General features: G+C 33.9%; 1 protein-coding gene across 3 annotated transcripts in view; it reads left to right on the top strand.

Moving 5' to 3' along the window:
- The window catches only part of Bmpr1b (bone morphogenetic protein receptor type 1B), a 376549-nt gene that overhangs the window by 212990 nt on the left and 140329 nt on the right, over window positions 1-23230 (top strand). The window contains exon 3 of one of the 3 annotated variants that reach the window (XM_046459181.2): window positions 10341-10435. The exons of 1 other annotated variant lie outside the window; for it this stretch is intronic. The gene's annotated coding sequence lies outside the window, so the exon portion shown is untranslated. Of the gene's footprint in view, window positions 1-10040; window positions 10436-23230 lie in introns of those variants that run through there. One more of the 3 variants, XM_058583843.1, reaches the window with a different exon arrangement.

Below are 23230 nucleotides of genomic sequence, written 5' to 3'. Positions count from 1 at the left end.
TGATATGCATTTTAAAATGTAGCTTTTAATTGATATCGATTGCCAGTAAATCTAATGATAACTTTCACCAGTATACTCCGAACTTGGTTGTTCTAACTAAAAGAAAATGCAGCAATCTTTAGGCACATAAATATTTAAAATTCTCTATGTAGATGCCCTGTTAGTTTCATGGGTTCTGTTGTCATAATGCGAGCACTTAAATATTACTTAGGATTCCTATAACAGATTGTATTTCTGCTTCAAAATCTCTGTGGCACCACCATACGTAATTTTACCCGAGAGCTAGATGACTAGGGTTTTTGAAAGGAACATCATCGTACAGTTGACACTCATATTTTCATTGCCTAATTTTTTTTTATCACAGAGATTATTTAAAAATAAAGACGAGTGGGTGCTCAGGACAGAAATGCTGGTCAGCTCTCATAAAATCATACTGAAATACACCATGTAGTCTCAATGGTGCTGCTGGAGGCATGGGATTTGTATGTGCTTTTCCCTTCAGTTTTCAGGAGGAAACCAGTGCACATCAAACAATTTGTTACATTTCTAAAGAGAAAGCCAGTCTTAATGTCAGAATTACAGCCCCCAAATAATTTTTCTTCTTTTAATTTGAATCTGCATGTCCATACATTTGAATCTAGTTCTTCACGAGCTTAAAATTTACTCTGTGGAAATAAAGGTGAACAGAATGCCATTCTGTGAAGAGGCACAGAGGTGTGGAAGTGCAGCACATGGCATTTCCAGAGAACATATGGTTTGGTGTGTTAGGAGAGTATATTGTGGGATTTACGTTATGGACAAAAGGGAAATGGAGCTGAAAGGGTAGGGCCAGGTCAAGATGTTGGAGAGGCCCATATTCCATGCCAAGAAGTCAGAACCCTGCGGTCAGCAAGAAAAGGTGTTGAAAAATTTTTTTTTTTTTATGTATAGTCACAATATAGAAGATTGATGCAGGAAAGAGTAGAGTGGTGATGGAGAGACTTGATTATGATCACTTCGATATATAAGGTTATATAAAAGCTAAATATGAATTTTTGATAGAAGTAGAGGGAGAGGAAAAGAGAAGACCAGACTCCAGAGATTTTTTGAAAGAGAGAATCTTGAGTATTTAGTTTCCAGTTGGAAATAAGGGAGAGCAGAAGTGGGTCACAAGGTTTTTAATGTGGCTGATTAAGTAATGGTCCTATCATTAACCAACAGTGGAGAAACTGAGATAAGAGCTCTCTCTCTCTCTCTCTCTCTGTGTGGCCATTATCAACAAAAACCTGCCCCAAATTGGAACATTTCCTTCTGTTCCCTAAGAATTATTATTTTTTTTTCTCAAAGGAAAATAATTTCTACTGAGATATTTTCCTGGGGTGTTACTGAAAGACTGACTGATCAGGGCACAAGATTTCATGTGAGAGGACCTGAGAATTCCGTCTATCCTTTCCAACTTTGACATCATGTGTTGTTCTCTTACCTGATTTGAACTTCAGTTTCCTCGTATATAAAGTAGGGATGCTCTCATTGCTTGCCCTGCAAGTCAGATGAGATGATATTGGAAAGAACACTTCTTAACAATATCAAATGCTATGTAAGTGTGAGTATTGGACTTGTACATATCATTTGGAATTGGGCAATAAGGCCCTGAGAACATGTTTTGAGGTACCTTTTCTGTACTTCCAAAATATTCTATCATATTCTCTGCTGACATTTTTAAAGTATGGTTTTCTGTTTGTATATGCTTTTCCAAACACAAATATTTATGCAAAATAATTATTTTGATTCAATGGTTCAATAAAAATTAAAGCAAAACAGAAACAGGTTGATATGCAATATGTTGATATTATTTGATCTCTTTAATTGGGTCATGAAAAAGAAGTGTATGGATGTTTTTTATTTTTATTTTTCCTGCATTTACCACCCATCTGTCTTCAGCCGAGTTCCAACTCTGCCCTTGCTCAATTTAAGGCTCATATCAGAATAATTAGAAGAAGGGAAATAATCTGCATCTCCCTACAGCTTTCACCTACTCTAAAGTAGTCTTGTGAAACTAAAGCTTTAGAAACTGGAAAGATAACGTCAATCCATATCAAAATCTAACTTAATTAACTCTTGGAAATGTGTTGTACATGACAGTATTCACATCTACTAAATTACAGAGTTAAAACAATGAGTTTTTTTATTGTTAGCTTTTTTTTTTGGCATTAAACTTTAGTTATTTTTGACACCACATTTCAAGAAAATTTTAGGCTCTGTCAATCAGGACAGCTAGTAGAAACAACCACATTTTATATGTGAAACAAGCATGGTAATAGATGTTTCATTCATTTCTTGTTAAGATTAGTTTGCTTTGTTATTTTCTTCCTGTTTTCTCTTTTTTTAAAAAAAAAACACCATATATTTTAATGGAAAAGATCTGGTATTAAAATGAATAATGATATTTTTCAGCTTTACAATTTAAATCCTCCATAGGAAAGCATATTTATCATGAAACAGTAAAATAAGCCAGTTGTTGTTTTATTTTCTTTGATGAATTATCAGACTTAGTTTACATTCCTGTTTTCACTACTTAAAGTTAGTCATTGAGTGATATTTTCACAAACTACTGGCATATAATTGCTAGATTAAAAACAAACACACATCTTAAATTTGGTAGACAAGCACTTCTCTCCCCCACTGAGGTCATTGAGTTGGTTTTTGTTGAATCTTTCCTGGCTGGGATTTCCCAGTCTCCATCCTAAAGCATGTATGGCTTTGGCTTATTATAGGAAATCCTGCAATGTTTGCTTCTTTCCTTTCACCTAATATAAATACCTATACAATGGATGGTTTCAGGATCACCTTTTTGACCCCTCTCCAGTGTTGGAAAAGACACTAACTAGTCTTATGATTCCAGTTGCATTTACTTAAAAACAAACAAAAAAATAACTGCAGCTTTTTTCTATTATATTATTCTATTATAACATTCTATTAAATTAATGACATATTGCTAATTATGGGCATTTGTATAAATGAAAATATATTCAAGTGAGTAAGTAAAAAAAAGAAAGTAAGTAACAGGTATTAAGAGCTCAACTACATCTTTTTGATGAAAGAGAACTCTTGCCTAAAATGTCAGGTAATGATTAGAACCACCCAGTGATTAATGGAATTAAAACTCTTATGCAGATTTTTACTGCCATTTAGACTCAATTTAATTTCGATTTTGGAGTGGTAGTAGAAAAATTTGAATTAGTGGGGATTAATTCAACAACTCTAAGAAATGTCAGCTGATTGCAGTGGAATACAACTATAATCCCAGCTACTTGGGAGGCTGAGGCACAAGGATTGTAAATCTGAGGCCAGCCTGGGCAGGTTAGTGAGATCCTGTCTTAAAATGAATAGGTGTGGGGATTGTATAGAATACTTGCCTATCATGAGCAAGGCCCTGGGTTCAATTCTCAGCACTGAAAAAAAGAAAAGATAATTATTTAAAGTTAAATGATAATTTTAAGAATTGTTTTAAAAATAGGAAACTGTAATGCAAATATTATGTTAGAGAAAACTTTTGACATTGACTTCATAGTAATAAATATGTACAGTAGTAATAGGAGAAAAAAATGGAAATACTGATACATAGCTGGAAACTTAGGTATTTTTAATAAGCATGAAGACAAATGAGATTTTGTCCATTAGCAACAACTAAAACATAAAAATAATGATATTTCTGATTTATTCACCATTATTAACTTATTTCATTAAGCATAATTGAATGTTATTGGTTCCTGCTTATGTGCATTCAGAACAATTTATGTTTATATTTGATAAGGTTTTTTAGTTTGGCATTAGTTTGGTGTGATATCAAATAAAAGTTTAAAAGGATACACATTCTTTGCTATGGTTTGCTTATTTAACATATTCCTTCTCAGTTTACATATAACATTATTCCAGTTGAGAAGAACAGATGGCCTATTTATTAATTGTGCAGTCAATACTTCTCAAACTAATAATGGATAAGTACTTACAATAAAGTGGCAGCAGTAAGTGTTAGTAGACTTATATATGTTTTTCCTGTGGAGTCCTGGGAACCCAAAGTATTTATTACCTGAGAACAAAGAACCTTAGAGTTAAAGGTAAGCAACTCTATCTGATATAACTAAATCTAGGCCTCTAAAGGAAGAAAAAGCAGAAAATGGTCTATGGTTTGCTCTTAACTAGGAGTCAGTTTTCTTTTTCCTCAGTCATTTATGATGAAAGTCACATATTACCTCAGGTGAAAAATGAGGACAAACTTGTATTACTAATATTTTGCTTATAGCTATTTGCCTCTGAGCAGTGTGTCATTCTTTATAGGGTTAGATAACTTTCTATTATTCCTATATGATTAAGTTGTTAACAGCATTTCTTAAAAAAAATTCACTGCTTAGCTTTTTATTTTATCAACCTCTTACTTCAAGGAAGCATTAAACCATTAATATAACTGATTACAGTTTCAGTTTCCTAACATTATCTGATGCTTAGCTTATTAAAATACAATATCAATATAGGTAGCAGTTATCACCACACTGAACAGAGAATTATTCTGTTTTCTCTATGATTGCTTTTTTTCCTTTCAAGGCTTTTTCTCATTAGTAAATATTCTATTGAGTCTGTATAGGAATTCAAATTTAGTTTAAAAACTGAAAGAATATGCTAGTAAATATTTCTAATTCTTTAATCTTTCATTTGTTTATTAATTTATTCACTTATGAGTGAGTGGATATGTCTATACCAGGTACACCTCTTTTAAGCACTTTAAAATATACTTTAAGCTTTATTTGGTCTTAAGAGTTTTCTCAAATAACATTTACCAAAAGTCCATAGTAAATACCTCAATGGCAAATAAGAACATGAAAATACGCTTAACATTATTAATCATTGGAGAAATGACAATAAAATTCTATTTCAAATATTCTCTTATCACTCTGAAGAGATGTTTATAGATATTTATTAATTACAGGTGTTTGTGGAGAACCTTCATGTGTTTGCTGGCAGGGATGTAAAATGGTACAGCCACTTTGGAAAGCAGTTTGACAGTTTTTTAAAAATGTTAAATTACCAGATTGCTTAGCAGTTTCATTCCTTGGTATTTACCCAAGAGTAATGAAAACATAAATTCAATCAAATCTTGTACATGAATGTTCATAATAGCATTATTCATAATGGCCCAAAGTAGAAACCAACCCAAATGTCCATCACCTGATGAATAAAACCTGGTGTATTCATCCTGTGAAACATTTTTACAATAAAATGAAGTATATGCTGATTCTCAATGACACAAATACTACTATTGAACCCATTTTTATTAAGAAGAAATTAAGGCACGTATGTAACTTATATTGTTAGTTTTTCTGAAAAGAACAACTTAGAAGAGGAAAGGTTTATTTTGGCTCATGGTTTCAGAGGATCCAGCCCATGTTTGGCTGGCTGTATTCCTTTGGGCCTGGGGTGGGGCAGAATATCATGGTGGTAGAGAAAAGTTCCTTAGCTCATGGAAGCTGGGAAAGTAGAGAGAGAGAGGAAGAGAAGAAGGAGCCAACAAGAGTCCCCAAGGCCATACCCCCAGCCACCTCTTCCTCCAGCTTTGTCCCACCTTCTTATAGGATTCACCATCCCAGTAAGTGTACTCATTACTAACCCATCAAATGGATTAAACCCAATGAGGTCAGAGCCCTTAGGAACCAATCATTGCCTGAAAGGCCCAGCTCCAGACCTTGCTGCATTAGGGAGCATGCTTTTAACACATGAGCCTTTGAGGGGGACGTTCCAGACCCAAACCATAGCACAGTCCAAGGAGAGAGAAAAGAAAACTCACATCACCATGACCTCAGAGCACTTACTTGACCTCTACATTGTAATGAGTTTTTGTTCCTGCTGTTTGAAATCATTGTCCCTGTTCTTCTTTCTCTTTTCTTCCTGACCAAACCTTTTGAGAGGGATTTTACTCTTATCCCACTTCACATGCTGATGTCCCCTCTCCAGTGGAGGCTGCTCAGGTACCCATGCTTGCTTTCTTCATAATTTCTTTGCAAGACATCATTCATAGGCCATACATTTAACAGTTTTAAAGTATATATTTCAGTGGTGTTAGTGTCACAATACATTCTGAATATTGTATGTAATTGGCTCTTTTCTGTCCTTTTCATGTTTGACCTTTTTGTGACATCTGGCATTGTTGACTTCTCACTCCTATACATACACCAGTCTCATTCATCCCTTTTCTTTCTTCCCCTGTTTACCTCATAGTTGTTTTCAGTCTTTGTGGGTCCCTCCTTTCCCAATCTGCCTTTAAAATTTTGATTTGGGGTTATTTTTCTCATTATACATGCTGCCCCTGAGAGAGTTCATGACTTCAAGAACCACTAATGTGTGTGGCTCACCAATGTCTATTTCAGTCATTTACCCAATAAATATTTATTATGCATTTATCATGTTCAAGGCTCAGTTTAGGTATTTGGAATCTGTGCTGTTATTGAACCTACTTTCTACTGGGAAGAGAAAAGCAATAACAATGAAGTAGTAAAGAAGGAAGTTTGCAGTTTTCAATTGCCAACGATAGGGTTTGCTGAGCAAGTACCTTTTGAATAGAGAATTGAAGGAGGCGAGAAGTCAGTCCTGCCCCTGTTTTCAGGAAGATCATGCAAACATGGCAACAGCAAATAGAAGGATATTAATGACAAACTTGTTAGGCACATTTTAAAAAAAGGTACGGAGATAAGTGAGCTGGAGTTGAGGAGCGGGGTGGATGGATGTTGGTGCTGAGATACTGAGTGAGCAGGACAAGTAGAGATTTATGGATCATTATAAGGTCTTTGGCCTATATGTAAAATGAGGTTGAAGTACAGGATTTTGTTGAGCAAATGAATATGATGGGCACGTCTTCTGTGTTCACCATAGACTCTATGGTGACAAAGTTTGGAGCAGGAAAATAAGAATAGAAGACTACTGAATTGGTGCAGTCTTCATTCTCCTGTATCATGGACCAGCACACTTAAATGTCCATCGAAAATACTTACTAGGGTGCCACACTTCTTAAGTTCATCGTCTCTAAAGCTGAAACCATCTCTTTTCCCAGCTGCCTGTTCTAATGTTTCTCCCTCCTTCTGTAACTTTTCTCTTGAGAAAGGCCCAAAGAGCCACCCTTGACTTTTCATGGGTTCCTTACTTTTCAACCAAATTGAAGATTAAAAATGTTTAAGTTCTTCATATGGTATACACTACTTTACTTTCATCCAATGATTAGTTAATCCTGTATTTCTGCTGCCTTTCAGTAATTGATATTAAAATGACTTTGGTTTCTTAGATGTATGCAGGATAAGGCTCTCTCAGTTCTTTCTGACTTGTGGAAGAAACTGCTCTGTCTACTTCCCTGCCTGGCCTGGGCAGCCTCTACTTCTTATTTAAGTGACTGATATGAAGGTAGTATGTGCTGTAGTTGGGTTGTATTCCTGCTCTACAATTTATGAGTAACATGACTTTAATTACCACTTAATAATAATTCTAATAATTCTCATTTTCTTTCTCTTAAACAAGGCACAAGCATAACCATCTGTCTGGATTATTTTTTTGTGTGTGTGTTAGATATAATACTTCTAAAGCCTCTGCTAGATAGTAATGACTCAAGAATAATACTCTCTCTAGGGCACAAGCTTCAAGAAGACAGTAGAAGGGACTTAACTGAAAGTCATAATTGACATTAGGGCTTACTCTTTGTGTTGTATGATGCTGTGGATCTTGTCAAGTGCATCTGCCACCACATAAACATAGTATCATAGACTAGTTGCAGCGCCCTGAAATTCCTATTTCTTTCTATCCCCAAAGCACCCTTGGAAACCATGGAACTTTTTGCCATCTTTTCTGTTGCCTTTCCCAGGATGTGAAACAATGGGAATCATATGGTTTATAGCCTTTGCAGACTGTTTTCTTTCACTTAGCAATTGAATGGATAGTTTTAATGGAATCAGTGTCTAGGTTCTCTACTTCTACATATACTTTTTATTAATATTGATCTGGCTAAGAGCAATGCTTTAATAACAACAGTCTTTTTTCTTACTCTACAAAAGTAAGGCATCCTCATCCATGTCAAATCTTACTATGGTGCATTGCCTTGGAATCAGAAATTTTAATATTTTAACAATTTTAACTAATGCATTAAAGTTTTACTTTAGAGAAACATGACAGGGAGACCAGTGAAAGACTTCTAATTATAAAATATATTACACAAAAATTCTATGAAGAAGCGAGATGGAAGTAAAGGTCAAGAAAATAAAGTGTAAAATATAAGTATCAGCTATTAAAAGTAGCTATTTGTATATTTAAGGGGATAACGATTATACTAAATTGTTATGGATTTAGATTCTATTGAGTATATTTAAAATATATGATGTCTCATTTTGAAATGGCAGTATTTTCCAATGGAGTAGAAATTAAATTCTTTGAAGGCATACATTTACTTTAGGTTAAAATTGTAGATGTTAAGTTAGTAATAGGTGAGGGTTATATAATGTTTCAAAATTTCAAAAGTCAATGAAAAATGTTGAAGGTCTACCTACTCTATAAAACTTAACTTTGTTAACCTGGCTTGTAAAATCCCTCCACACCTCTCCTTCTCTAGTCTTTTTTTTTTTTTAATGTTTTAAAGTACCTTTTCTTTCTGTCTTTATTTTCCAGCAAGAATGAACTATTTGAATTTCCATGTGCATACCCCACTCTTTCCCGCCTGTCTTAATTGTGTTATTCTTCCTTTCTTTGCCTCACTAAACTGCTCATTCTTCAGATCCGGAAGTCTCAAGTGAAGAACCACTTTCTGTATCCCCCCTCCTATTGGCTCAAGGCTCCTTTCCCTTGGTCTCTCAGTCTTCATCCTGGGACTTCACACACTGTCTTGCAGCCAACCCCCCCAACCCCCCACTTAGACTATTAGCTCTTCCAGAGTAGGAACTGTGTTTTGTCTTTGCCTCCTCAGCATCTAGCTACTACATCTTCTGGCAAGGAGTTTATTTATTGGACGAAGATTAATTATTGAAGTAAGAAAGATAGATTTCATTTGTCTGAAAGTTAATTGTACAGCACTTTTGTTCTGTCAATTACTGTTTTGTTTTATGCTAATTTTCTGGCTGTTGTATTTGCATTTACTGGTAAGGTTTTCAGTAAACTTTCACATGAAGGTGGACCTGAAATTGAGTCTGAGGGTCACTGCCCAAGAAAGAGAAGGAACACAGTCTTTGAGCAATTAGGCAAGGATTCTAGTTTTGGCTCTGCTGCAGAGTTGCCACTTGACCCTGGGCACAGTAATAGCCTAGGTGGGGGTTGAATTTTTTCATTAGTAAAGTAAGTGACTAGATCATTTCAAATGCCTTCACCTTGAGAAAAATTAATAAGGTGAACAAATGATTACCCTTGACACAGAGAATAAAAATTACGGGCTTCAGTTATTTTCTTATCATTTATACTATGAGCATTATAGGTTTTATAGGTAGATGATAGAGATCTTATTCATATTAACTACAAACTATAAATTAAAGTAATTTGGGGTTAATACAGTATGTTGATTCACATAATTTCAGATTACATTTAGCTTTTTTCACCAAATACATCATTTACCTGATAAATATACTTTCTAGTGCATTTCTATCATCCTAGAAATGAACTTAATTATGTCAAAACATTTCTTTGTGCCCAATTACTGAGTCACTGTAGCCTTAGTTTAATGAGAAATAATATTAAAACAATTGCAAGAATGCTTTCCTATGTTTTTGGCCATTTTTAGTATGTAGTAATTAAGTTTTATAAAGCCTGATTGAATGACATTTAGGTCTTTTATAAAGGGTTTGAGATTGTGTTTGGCCAGAACAAAGGCAGTATTTCCTTTCTTGTCTTGCACTCCTCCCTGCCCCCCTCTTCTCCACCTGCTTGAGGAAAGCTGTATTTCTTCAGACAAACCTCATAATTGCCCTTCTGTGCCTGATTTGGGCCTCAGGAAAGGCCCATAGCATCTGTAAAGCTGGCAGCAAAATGGTATTTCCAGGCAGGCACAGGGTTGCTGGGTAGTGAGCCAATCCACAGCTTTGTCTGAGCAGCTGAGAACTTTGCCGGAGTATTACCACGGTGTTCAGTAACACAGACCTGTGCCATGAGCAAGTAAAGCACTGAGCAAGTGTGAGGGTCAATATTTATAGACCACTACGTAGCTGCCTTGCAGAAAGAGACGAGAGAGAAACACGCAGGCAGAGGGCAAGGAAAGAAAGACCAGAAAGACCGCAGTGGAGGAAACTTGAATTTTCAATGTTTTTTTTTTTTTTTTTTTTTTTCTGAAAAAAATTCTTTTTAACTGTCAGGTTCAAACTTCTGCTGAATCATAACCATTTGGCGCTGAGCTATGACAAGAGAGGAAACAAAAAGTTAGAGGAGCAAGCCTGCCTTAAGTGAGAAGGTAAGTAATTAGCCAGTTCAGTCTCGCTTTTACTTGTAAACTCCATCTCCCTGTTGGCTGTTCTGATCAGTAAGCAGAGGACTGTGTGGCATGCTAAAGCTACTAAGGAGGGCTGTCTGCTGCTGAAGAGTGTTCTTGGTGTCAGTGTAGTTTTGTGTACTGCTTCCGAGAATGCTGTGTACATACATAATGCACTTGATATGGGTGGTGGGAACAGCTGTCAAACACTAATTCCCTGTGTGTCCTATCAATAAAGTTTCTGTCTCTCCTTTCTGTCATTCTCAAAGTCTTCCAGTTGGTGAGTTCCTCTTTATTTTTTATATCAGTAATTAAAACATTAGTATCAGTTAAGTTTATAGTAGTGACAGGGCTAGGGGTGTATGGGAATTTTCAGATGAACACGTGAAGATGTAGTAGATAGTGTCAAAATGCAGAAGCTGGGAACATAGGCATCATGTTGGTTTTCTTTTCCTTTTTTTAAAATTTCAAACCAATGTCCATTTGATAGTGCACTGAAGTGAAACAGTCAGTGCCTTTGGGAACAGAGATAATCAGGAGTGACGAGGAGTAAGAATAGCCTTTTTTTTTTTTTTAATTTTCCTAACCAAATGCTCTTTATTTATACTACAGAATAATTTTATATGGCCTACTCTTAGTCATTTTTTTTTCTTTTCTTTTTTTTATTGGTTGTTCAAAACATTACAAAGCTCTTGACATATCATATTTCATACATTAGATTCAAGTGGGTTATGAACTCCCATTTTTACCCCAAATACAGATTGCAGAATCACATCGGTTACACATCCACATTTTTACATAATGCCATATAGCCTTCTTAATCCAAGGTGCAAAAGACTTAGGACACAGTCCTTGCTGGTCCAGGTGACTTGCTACTGGTTTCTTATAAAACATGACTTGCTATTAAACATTAAACTAAAACTAGTGCCTCTTGGTACACATTGTTTATTTTTCCTGTCACCACACATAGCACTTGTTTCTGTGTGTGTTCATAGTGCTGTAGTATGTTCGCTTATCAGTTTGTTTCTGAATATCCCAGATTATCATTGAAAGTAGTAGTGTTGAAGGAGACAGGAATAAATTATTTTCTGTGCGTTTTTGGATTTAGAACACTCACACAGTTTATATGTCTATTACCCACGGCTTAGAAAAATAAATATATTGCCTCTCTAAACTGTGGCAATAAATACATGATATTTATGTACTGACATAGTGAGAGTTTCCTTGTTTGGTGTTTTGGACTGTGGAACCATAAACAGTATGATATTTTGAATTTTTAGATTATACATGAGTTTATAGTTTCAAAGGGTTTTCTTACTACATATTTAAGTTAAAAACACAGATAATAGTAATGCTGCAGTACATATTAAATGATAGGCCAATAGAAGTAAAGAACAACTAATACTCTGGCACATATTTTGTTAGGGCTACTGTGCAGAAACCAGCTTATTCTAAAATAGGATTATACCAGGTCAAAGCAGCAGGTGGAATAGGTCTCAATTAACATAAATATCTTAAAATAAGGCCAGTAGCTGTGCAATATCACTTTTTTAAATGCATGTATAATTTTTTAAATGACAAAATATGCACAACATCAGATTTATTAACTCATAAATGCTTAAAAACTGATCTAATTGATATCTAAATTTGAAGTATTTTTAACACTTATTTAATGCATGTTTCGTCCTCTGAATCACTTTTTCAAGTTCTTCCTGTCAATTTATTAATGAGTTTGATTTAGATTTTTGACAGTGTTTATTTTGAAAATGCCATCATGGTTAATCCAGGATAGGTATTTCTCAGTTAAAGAAACTGAGTTCAGCAATAATGTTATTTTTTTTTTCCTGACAGATACTGTGTCATGGTCAAGAATATAATTTCAGTTTTTTTATTAAGATCTCTCTATTTTTTTATCTTGCATATACATCATAATGCTTCTTTACCATTTTTATTTATTTATTTTTATTCCTTCTGGCATTTTGTTTCTGAAGTATGACTTTGAAACTTTGGGTAGAAAACAGGGCAAATAAATCACTACAACAAAGAAAAACCAAAGAAACTTTTTTCCTGTGAATAGAAGGAAAATAATAGAAAATTAATAGATTGGTGCATAATGTCTAAAGTGGGCTATATATTGCTTAAAGGTTTTTAAAACTTGAAAAACTTGTTCAACAATGTTTTTTGGATTATCGTTAATCCTGTATTGGTTATTTACCATATTTTAAAATAATATTTTATGCAGGCCATTATAAAAAATGAATGTGGGACCTTTTGTATTATGTGTTAAGTATCTATCAAAGCAAGGTGAGTTTTGAAATGTTAATGTCAGCTTCCTAAAGAACCTCACTGTCTCTATTCATGTGTTATGATACCAGTCCATCTGCTACATCACCTTTAGAATGATCAAATCTCCCACCCTGGTGAACACATTGCTTGTTGCAAAATCCTCCCATCTCTAGCTGCTGTTGCTCAGAGTAAAGGTCAAGCTTCTAGGTACTGTGAGACTGTTTATGATCTGGCTGCTACTTTTCTGTATTGCTCTTCTGCCATTCCTTCTAGGATATTAACTACATCTGTCCTACCCACCCATGAGATTGTTACCCATTTCCTCTTTTTCACGCTCCAGCAATATTCAATATCTTATATTTCTTGAAACCATCTATACAGTGTTGCTTCTCTCTGGGGTTGACACTGCCCTCTCTGTCTTGAAAGCCTTCTTCTACATCTTTGCCTGTCAGTCTTAGCCTCTCCTCCCAGGAACTCTTCTTGGTCCACTCTTAGCTTCTGTATAGGCCTTAGTTACAGCATTTGGCAAAGCTTTCTATAATTTTCTTGGGTTTATTTTTCCATGTGAGACTGTAAGCTACTTGTGGCCAGGTTTTAAAATGATTTCTTTTATGTTCCCCCAAGACCTACCATATAACAAATGTTCCAGAATTTGGAAAAAAAAAAACAACAAAAAATTCAATTATTTATTTTAAACACCCACTTTTTAAATAGCTCTTTTAATATATTTTAAAATTGGTTAGATTGAAAGAAAGAAACTCAGGTAAATAATAAATGGATTGAGGACAGTAGTAATGATTTGTAAGATAATTATTTTGTCTTTTCAGCACCAATCACAGGAGTGTGCATCCTCATCCTCATCCATGCATGCAGATAGTTGTTGAAAATACAAAAAAAAAAAAAATGTTCAAAATACATTGTTTTGAAAATGTGTATTCAGGATATATATTTCCAAAGTGTTGTTTACTCAGTTAATTTGATGAAATCTGTCAACATAATAAGCTAGTTGTGGCTGCCACATGGACTGCTGAGATAAATTGATACCTAAGCAAACTAGCCAGTGGCCCACCTTCCAAAAGGCCAAGAGAGAAATTCAGGAGGATCCATCCTCATGGATCCTAGAGAATTATAGCATGGAGTTATTCCCAAAGTTACTAACAAAGGTGTTTCTTCAGATTTTACTTTTGTTGCAGAGATATTTAGGGAAATAATAGAAAATCATGGCTTAAAAATCCTCAAACCCAGGGGCTGGGGATGTGGCTCAAGCGGTAGCACACTCGTCTGGCATGCGTGCAGCCCGGGTTCGATCCTCAGCACCACATACAAAAACAAAGATGTTGTGTCCGCCGAGAACTAAAAAATAAATATTAAAATTCTCTCTCTCTCTGTCTCTCTCCCTCTCTCACTCTCTCTTTAAAAAAAAAAAAATCCTCAAACCCAAAAGGTGATACTCCATTTTAGACAGAAGAAGAATTTTCTTCTCAAAATAGAAATGTTGAAAGAAAAGGAAGTCGATGTTTAATAAAGTAGTTGAGAAATAGCAGCTGTTTCTTTTTGTTCTGATACTCAATAAAAATAAAATTTATTTTGTCTTTAATGGTTTTATTTACCCATCATACATAAAAGTACTTACTTTATATATGAAATATTTTGTATACCAGAGACAACTATAAAGCTTCATGCATAATTTCGAGTAATTTACAGTTTTTCTCATTTTGATTATTTTGACTCCTTAGTGTACTCTACCAGCACTTTCCATTATTATTTAAGACTTATAAACCTTTTCCAGACGTTGAATATGACTCTTTTGTTTGTTTAACCTTGAATTGTATCTTTCTCAGGAATGAAAACAAGATTGGTATTTTCATAGGAAAATTTGTTAACCTTTTAATTGCTTGGAATGGACCATACTCAATTTGGAATTTCTTTTCAGATATATTTTGTCCCTGTAACTCTCCTATGGTAAAACTAATGTGAACTGGCATGTCAAATTACATATGTAATTTATAGAGGCTGGGAGGGTAGGGGTTTCACTGGTCATGGATGTAGAAATGTACCTAGTTCCCATTGGCCAGTAAGGACAGAAATCCAAGTTTCCCCCAGTACTGAAAGATTATATAGCAAAACCAAAAAGGCAAAACACCATCACCACTACCAAGTAAAGGTCAAAGAACTTTGTGGTTGGAATGAGGTATAAAGGATTTCACCAGAATAATAAAGTCTTATTTTATTATTGTTAGCAGCTTACCTTGCCAATGAAAACTTTTCTATAACTAAGCATGGCATAGAATTCATAGAACCCGAAAAAAATAATAAACCCGAAGTACCATCTTGAAGCTTTTCTTCTTCAACTCTTTCATGTTGTAGACAGGCATTTGTAGCACAAATGGGTAATGGAACTTTCCAAACACCAGCTTTTAAGGCATCTAGTTAAGACTTGGATTTAAAAGAAGAAATACATAATTACTGGGCCAGTATTTTATTAATATTCTTACCTGATTTTAATGTCTTTTAATTGATTTAAATATGCATACTCATTTAAAACAAATTTATTGTATTTTTGTATCATATTAGTCTTATTTCTTAATTTGTGAAAGTTAAAGCTAACAGTTATTGTCTGAAGTGAGATGATACTGGCTTTTCCATTAATAACCAGATTTAAAGTTTTTTTTTTTTTTTTTCCTTCTGATAGCTCTCCTTCCTGGGCCCCCTGGTTTTCCCTGTTCAGTTTGGTAGGGTGATCACATCTATGCCTCACAACCTTTTTCCTTTCAGCAGAACGTGGCAGGTAATCCTGAAGCAAAGACAAGAAACCACAGAGACAAGTTTTATGCTTTGATTGTATCTAAGGGATTCGAATAGGGAATACACAGTTATATTTTGTTTTCTAACTTTGTTTTTAAGATGATTATTTGTTCTGGTTTACAGCAGGAAAGAGCCTTGAATAAAACAAAAATCTAAGGATCAAGTGTGCTTTTCCACACTATATTGATTTTCATCTAGAATTCTTTAAACACATGTAAATAATTAAAGAGGGAGAAAGGGGGCAAAACAGGGTTGTTTTGAATATGAATTCTTCTAGTAGGTCTTTATTCCTCCAGTCCTGTCTCTACCACTCACTCCCAAAGAAGTTGGGGGCTTGTTCCCTCCTTAATATTAAGGTTCCTGGTCAGAATGGTTTGCATACTTAAAGGTTAAGGAGTTTTTGAGCAAATAGTTAAAGGTTAATATCAGCTTCTTCCTGTGATTTCTGTACCTTCCTATGTCTTCCCTCACATCAAAATCAAAGTAATGTTCTTTCCACACTTCCCCAGTCAATGGAAAAAATATGATTACCCTTTAGTGAACATTTTCTATTAGATTGGTAATGTTTCACGTTGGATCTGTATCACCCAATTTTTAAAATTCTTACCTGAAAAGAGATTTATAATTTTATGATCTTTTGAGGAAAGTGATATTTAACATGCTTTCAGTTACTAGTGAACTTAAATCTGAGGGAATCACTAATAATTAGGATTTTATTCTTTATCATTTCTATTCATATGTTCATTATCTTTTCAGGGTTACATTTGTTTTTTTTGGTTTAAAAAAGTTCTTTTTTTTTTTAATTAAGTTGATTCTTTTTTTTTGAGTGTTCTACTTGTGAGCCACATCCATTTGAGTGTTCTGCTCCTGAGTGACACCCACTAAGGTCTTGATTCTTTTTTTTTTTTTTTTGTACCAGAGATTGAACTCAGGGGCACTCTACCACTGAGCCACTTCCCCAGCCCTATTTTGTATTTTGTTTAGAGTTGCTCAACACCTCACTTTTGCCTAGGCTGGCTTTAAACTCACGATCCTCCTGCCTCCGAAGCCATTGGGATTACGGGCATGCACCACCATGCCCTCTTAAGGTCTTGATTCTTTAAAGACTTACCGCATCTGGTTTTCCCAAACTTTTATTAACTTTTACTGTTGTATGTTTTGAAATATCTTTATTTTTACAGGTAATCAATATTTCCTTCATCTCTGTTGAAATTTAGAAAGCTTTTATGTCCAGAAATAGTAAAAATATTTTTCTACATTTTTTGTTTAATTTACTTAAGTGTTAATACTGGGATCCCCCTAGATCTTTTTCAGCACTTTTATTGAATCATTCTCCTTTTCCACTTTTTTTGTGAAATAATCTTTTTTTCATCTTCCTGTTGGTACCAATTTAAATCTTTGTGCTACCTCTCAACTCATATTGCATTTAAAATTTTATCTGTTTGGAGAAATAAAGTTTGTTTTTTATTAAATGAGATTTAAGCATTGGCATATGTTAGGGTGGTGGTAGTGGTGTTGGATTTAACTTGACATACTTCTTGAAATTGTTGGGGATAGGAGGCCAGGGATATTTCTTATGTTAAAATAAAACCTAATGAGAATATGATCTGTGTGAGAAATTATGCATTAATAATAAGCACTGTTAATGAAGGATGTGTGCATGTGTGTGTTCCTCTAATCCTTGTAACAGGCCTTTGGTTGACTTATTCCTTTTTAGGATTAAGAAACTGATACCCCCAAATGTAAAGTAACTTGGTCAACCTGACATAGCTAAGTGATAGGGTCATAATTTAGTGTCAGATCTGGCCTAAATCCATCTTTCAAGGAAGTATTGCCAAATAGAACAAATATGCTTGTTACCCTAAGTATTGTAAATAAATGTGGGTCTATAGGGATCAGATGTCAGAAATACCAGCTTGAGTCCACCTGGGAAAAAGTGAGTTCAGGAGCAATGGCTTCCTAAAGTGTAGCCACCTATCAATGAAACTGGTGAAACATGGAGCTTTTCGTTATTTGGCATTAGCACTGAAGATGCCAGAATCTCAAAATAGAAGTAACCTTGTCCCTTAAGTCATTTTGGAAGCAGTTAAAAAATTCCTTAACTTTCCTGTGTTTTAGGTCTGCTGTTGATTTAATAATTTTGTTCCATGTTTAATCCAACTTAGATTTCAGTTCTGCCTTGCGAGCTTGACAGAGCACCATTGCTTCCCCCATCCCATCCCCCACATGTCTCCTGATGACCTTAGCAGGAAAATTGGCAAGGAACTGCCAGGACCCAGACAGTGGCTGTTGCAGGTGGCTTACTGTTTCTTTACTGTAAGTTAAATGAAGGGGAGAGATGAGTCTCACCACCTAGCTACCTTTGCTGTCATTTCTATTTTAAGATACTCATTTAAGAGACTCAAACTTGTACCTTATGTATCAAGCTTTGGTAGTCCAAGAAAGAAAAGAAATTCTGTATATTTTGATATCATTGAAACATATATTTATTGGTTACCTAGAATGATGTAAAATAGTGTAATCTGCTTATAAATGGACACACTTCATAAATATTGTTTATATGTATATATGTGGGGGTCCATATGATAAAGTTTATAAAAATCACTTGTAATCTTAATTTTTTAATGTTTTTGATCACCACTAAATAATTTGTTCAATTTTCCTCTTTAACTCAAGGCAAATATTTTTCATAAGAGTAATAAAGGACTTTTACTCCTTGGATCATTCTTGTTGATACATTGGTATATCTTTGGAAGTAATCATTCTCTACTTCATTGGGGTTTTGTTTTATTACCTTGCCCTGGAACATTTAAAAGTAAATTATAGGGCTGGGGCTGGGGCTCAGCAGTAGTGCATTTGCCCAGCATGTGTGAGGCACTGGGTTCAATACTCACCACCACATAAAAAAAAGGTCTATTAAAAATTTTTAAAAATAAACGAAATCTTATAGTTTATAAACAAGTGGTTCTTATTATCTGGAAAATTATGCATCAGTATTTGTACTAATAAGAAGTCTTAAGATTTATAAATAACTTAGGTATAAAGAGATTACTGGTATTATTCGTCCTTTTTTCAGTCATGTTTAGTTTCCTCTTAAAAATGTACAGAGAATTGTTACTCATTAAAACATATGATTCTGTGTATTAATTCACTAGGTAAATATTTGCTTTTTCTTTATGTAAAACTCACCCCCACTTAAAAGTTTGTTTTCTACTTTCTCCATTCCAATTTTTACATCATCAATAAATTAAAATATTATTATTCCCAGTGCTAGTTTAGGTTACTAACCTTGAAATTTATTTCCATGTTTATTGTCAGAGTCTTATTGGCAAATTGAACTTGACAATAAAAGGGAAAGAAAGCATGGTGACCTAGGACACACCATTCTACTGAAGGAATTCACAGTTCTTTGAATGTGTAATTTTTTTTGTTTATTTGTTTTAAATGAACCAATATACAATTCATATAGTCTCTTGAGTTATTCATTAATACTCCACATGCATTTCTTTTAAATTATTATTGGTAGACATAGACAATGATTGAGTGATTTTTTTTTTCCTTGTGCTGTTACCGTCGGGAGTAGATTGGTACAATTTCCAAAGTACAATATGAGTTTAAGATATAAACTGATGAAACCATCTATTCTTAACTTGGGGGACTGGTTTTGTGTGGGTTATAAGCTGTTTAAATACTACATGCTTCTCCTATTAGAAAGGAAATCGGATATCCATGCTAACATGAATTTCAGTTTCTTAATATACCAAACATGTACATAAGATTTGCAGAGATGAAGAATCAATTTTAAAATTTTGGTTGGATTTTAATGAAACATTTCTGTGACACATTTATGTTTCTATTTATTAACTATGTTTCTAATGGTATTATAATTGATGCTGTTACAGACAAAAAGCATACATGAGACCACACAGTGGTTTACAAATGTTCATAAGATGTGGAATACACAGAAACTTCTGCACCAGATATACTGTATGTCTGCTCATTTCTTCATGTTGGGCAGCTCACAGTCTTCCTAGGGAGGAGCAGGTGGCCAGCTAAGAAGCATCCACCTAGCAGGAGCTATGCATGCTAGCTGTTTCTCTCTTCCTCCTGCCCTTGGTTACTCTTCTTTTTTTCCCCCTACTTCCTCCTCTAATTCCCTTCTACCTTTCTGATTATTTGCCCTTGTTCATGAATGGCTATTGTAGCTGGTTATATGTCATACCAAGTTGATACTAATTTTTTTAGCTTTAACTTTTCCTTTATCTTTTGTCTTCCATATATCACCCACTTCTATCAGAAAACTATTCTTTTGTATTTTACAGTTTGAAGAAAATTTTCAAGCTTTAACAAACATTAAATGCCTGGAAGTCAAGAATTTTTTATCATAGAGTGTTAAAGTACAATTAGTATCTTTCCCAATTTCCCTAAAGTCATCTACTTTCTTATTTTATAATTAGTGGCAACTTAGCCAAGATTATGCCATGGGTATTTGTATATAAGATAAGAGTCTCAATTAACTCTTATAATATTGCCACAGAATAGTTATTATCCCCCTTTTAAAGGTGAAGTATAAATTCAGAAAGGTTAAATAACAATGCTTAAGATCAAACAGCTTGGAAATTACAAGAGGTAGAAATGTAGTCTAATTCTTTTTGACTCTAAAAGCTTCACAGTGTAACAATGTGACTTTCTTTTAAAATAGGTAATTTCACTTTCCTTACTCCTGTACATGTCTAAAAGCTTGAGAAGCAGCAGAGTGCAGTATCTTTAGAGAAGAAAGCTTCTAAATGTAGCAGATGTCTACACCAGACATCTCCCCTCCCTGCAAGAAAGGCAAGGTTCTGTTGACACCAAGTGGAGAAATATATCTCAGTTTTAGTGTATTCTCATTTCAGTTTTCTAATTCTATCTGGGTTTCTTTATAAAAACAAACAGAAAACATACTTAAGAAAGCATTTTCTTTCAGATAAATTCAGGCTACCTCTTGAATTTTTTTTAATTAATTGTAGATGGACACAATACTGTTATTTTATTTTTATGTGGTGCTGAGGATCGAACCCAGTGCCTTCTACATGCAAGGCAAGTACTGTACCACTGAGCTACAGCCCTAGCCCTCTGGATTGTTTTTGAGGCAAATAAATTTATTTGTGATCCACACATTTCTTAATTTTAGTTAAATTCTAATAGTTTTTTGCATTAGTTTTATCACACCAGAGTGGCATAAATCATTAGATCACATCCTTATAAAAGCTGATTTTTGTTGTTGTTGTTATTTGGAGATAAGTTTTTCTGTTTATAGTTTAACATTTAATCTTCGCCTTGTTCTGCTTTTCAGGACCTTTACTAGAACTATGTGGTGTAGAAAATGACATCCAAAACAAATTTTATTTTCAGTCCATTTAAAAAATCTTTTTTTTTTTTCAAGACTTTTGGTTTTCTATTGGTTTTCCCGTGCTTATTATAGCACCATATTTATAGGATGTAATTTAAGGTTATTATAAATTAAAGTGCTTATGAAATATTTTTATTGTAACATCATTTTCATACAGTGTTTGTTTTCACACTCTTCCCCCAAATACTTTCAAGTAAGTATGTGACATGCATTTTAAGGATGGAAAAGTTAATGTGAATTGAGGGTGGGTGCAGATCCTAGAGTAAAACACCAAGTATTTCAACCTTCCCAGATTAGTTCTAAAACTTGATTAGCTTAATTGTAATATATGAAACTAAAGAAATAAATTTGTAATTATGTGTTAACTCATACCAGACTCTAGTAGAAATAATGAGTAGCAGGTGCAAGTAATTTAAGAAAAAAAATTATGAGTATTATCTAATATTGAGAAAATTGTATAAATTTAATTTAGTTGTTTCTGAAAACTTAGAAAAAAGTTTAATATGATCATAATGGCAGAACACCTGTATTGAGCTTGTGGAATTATGTGAGAATCTAGTTTGGGAGCCACTGAATTATTGTGAAAAATTTCTTAATCAGTATATAAGGTAGCAGTAATATTTTTCTAAGCAGTAAACTGGTATGTCAGTAAGAGTTTATAAGGAAAACAGTCCAGTTTAAATAAACTACTGAATATCTCATATAGCATGGGGTAAATTGATGACAGTGTGACTATGTACAGTTATTTAAGCTATATAAAAACTCTTTTTAAAAAGTTGAATGCAATAAATTTATCAGGGTGGTGTTTTCCCCCTTAGCTTCTCTTACTTCTTTTTCATGTAATGATATGCTGTGGACTTTAATGCCTCCATCTATGGCCTTCAACCCAGCACTTGTTCTGGTTAAATCCTGATGAGCCTTGAATCCAAGCTGCCACTATAATAATTGACTGGTTTTTCATATGGAAAATGAAAATTAATCCTTACCTCATTCCATAAATAGAAGTAAATTGTGTAAGAAAGAAGCACTTAACTATAAAAGACAATACTTTAAGATATTTGGAAATGAGTATGTTTACTATCTTCAGAATAAGGTAACAGTTTCTTTAATAAGAAGTAGAATGAACAAACCATAAAGAAAAAAGTTAAACGTTAAAATTTAAAAAAAAATGTGTTCATCAAAGGACATTAAAACAGAGTAAAAAAAGGCCAAAACCGGTTTGGTATACAGAATATATTGAGGTCCCTGTGAATCAATAAAAAAGTAAAGAATAAAAATAGGGATTTCAAAAAGAATAAATCCATACTGTCAATAAAGAAATGAAAACTTGATGGGCTTCATTAATAATTAAAGAAATGAAAAGTGAAACTAGAGTGATACACTATTTTGTGTATACCATGTTGGTAAAAACATAAAAGTCTGAAAATAACAAATGTTGATGCAGATGAAAAGAATAAGAACTCTCATACTCTGCTTATGGGGGTGTAGATTGGGACAATTGAATTATAAATAGAAATTGAACATAAAAGTAATTTTTTTCAGCAGTTCAGCCCAAGGTGTCTATCTTATAGAAATTTTTACTCATGTTTCAGGGAATAGGTATGAGGTTTTTACACACACACACACACACACACACACACACAATAGCTTTGTACATAAGAGCAAAACATAATTGTGGAAATAGTCCAACAGAAAACAGAATGGATAAGTTGGCAAATATTTGTATATAGTAGTAGAATTAGCATAATTATGAAAATGAATGAACCCAGCTGTGTGTGTGAACCTGTATGAATTCTCAGAACTTAATGTTCAGTGAAAAAACCAAGTTCCTCCAAATACGTCACGATTTCAATTACACAAACTTTGCTCAGAAGCAAACCCAAGTAATATATTTTAATGGAACCACATGTATGAGATCAAACTATAAAGAAAATCAAAGGAAGAGGATGTTGAGTCCCTCTAGGGAGGGAAGGGTTGGATTCATAAAGGGCTAGAGAGCTTCGGTGCTGCATAAATGAGTGATTGTCAAAAATATAAATATTCAAATTGTTATAATGACTATGTTATAGATATAAAAATGGATTTACATTATAAGTAAAATTATAAATTATAAATAATTATTTGAAATATACATATATAAGTAATTCATAATGCAAAAAATATATAGGAAAGCATTTTCTCCCCTCATCATTCTGCAAAACACCTTTAAAATTTGAAGCTAATTTTCTTTAGAACATGCTTCTTGATTTTACGTGGGTGCTTATAAGTTTGAATTTTTGCACACTTTATGCCTA

Source organism: Marmota monax, unplaced genomic scaffold (genome assembly GCF_021218885.2).
Source record: "Marmota monax isolate L192 unplaced genomic scaffold, Marmota_monax_Labrador192_F-V1.1 WCK01_AAM20220418_F8-fsc00002, whole genome shotgun sequence".
NCBI lineage: Eukaryota > Metazoa > Chordata > Mammalia > Rodentia > Sciuridae > Marmota > Marmota monax.
The sequence above is the reverse complement of the archived record's forward strand: the minus strand, read 5'-3'. Positions and strand labels throughout refer to the sequence as shown.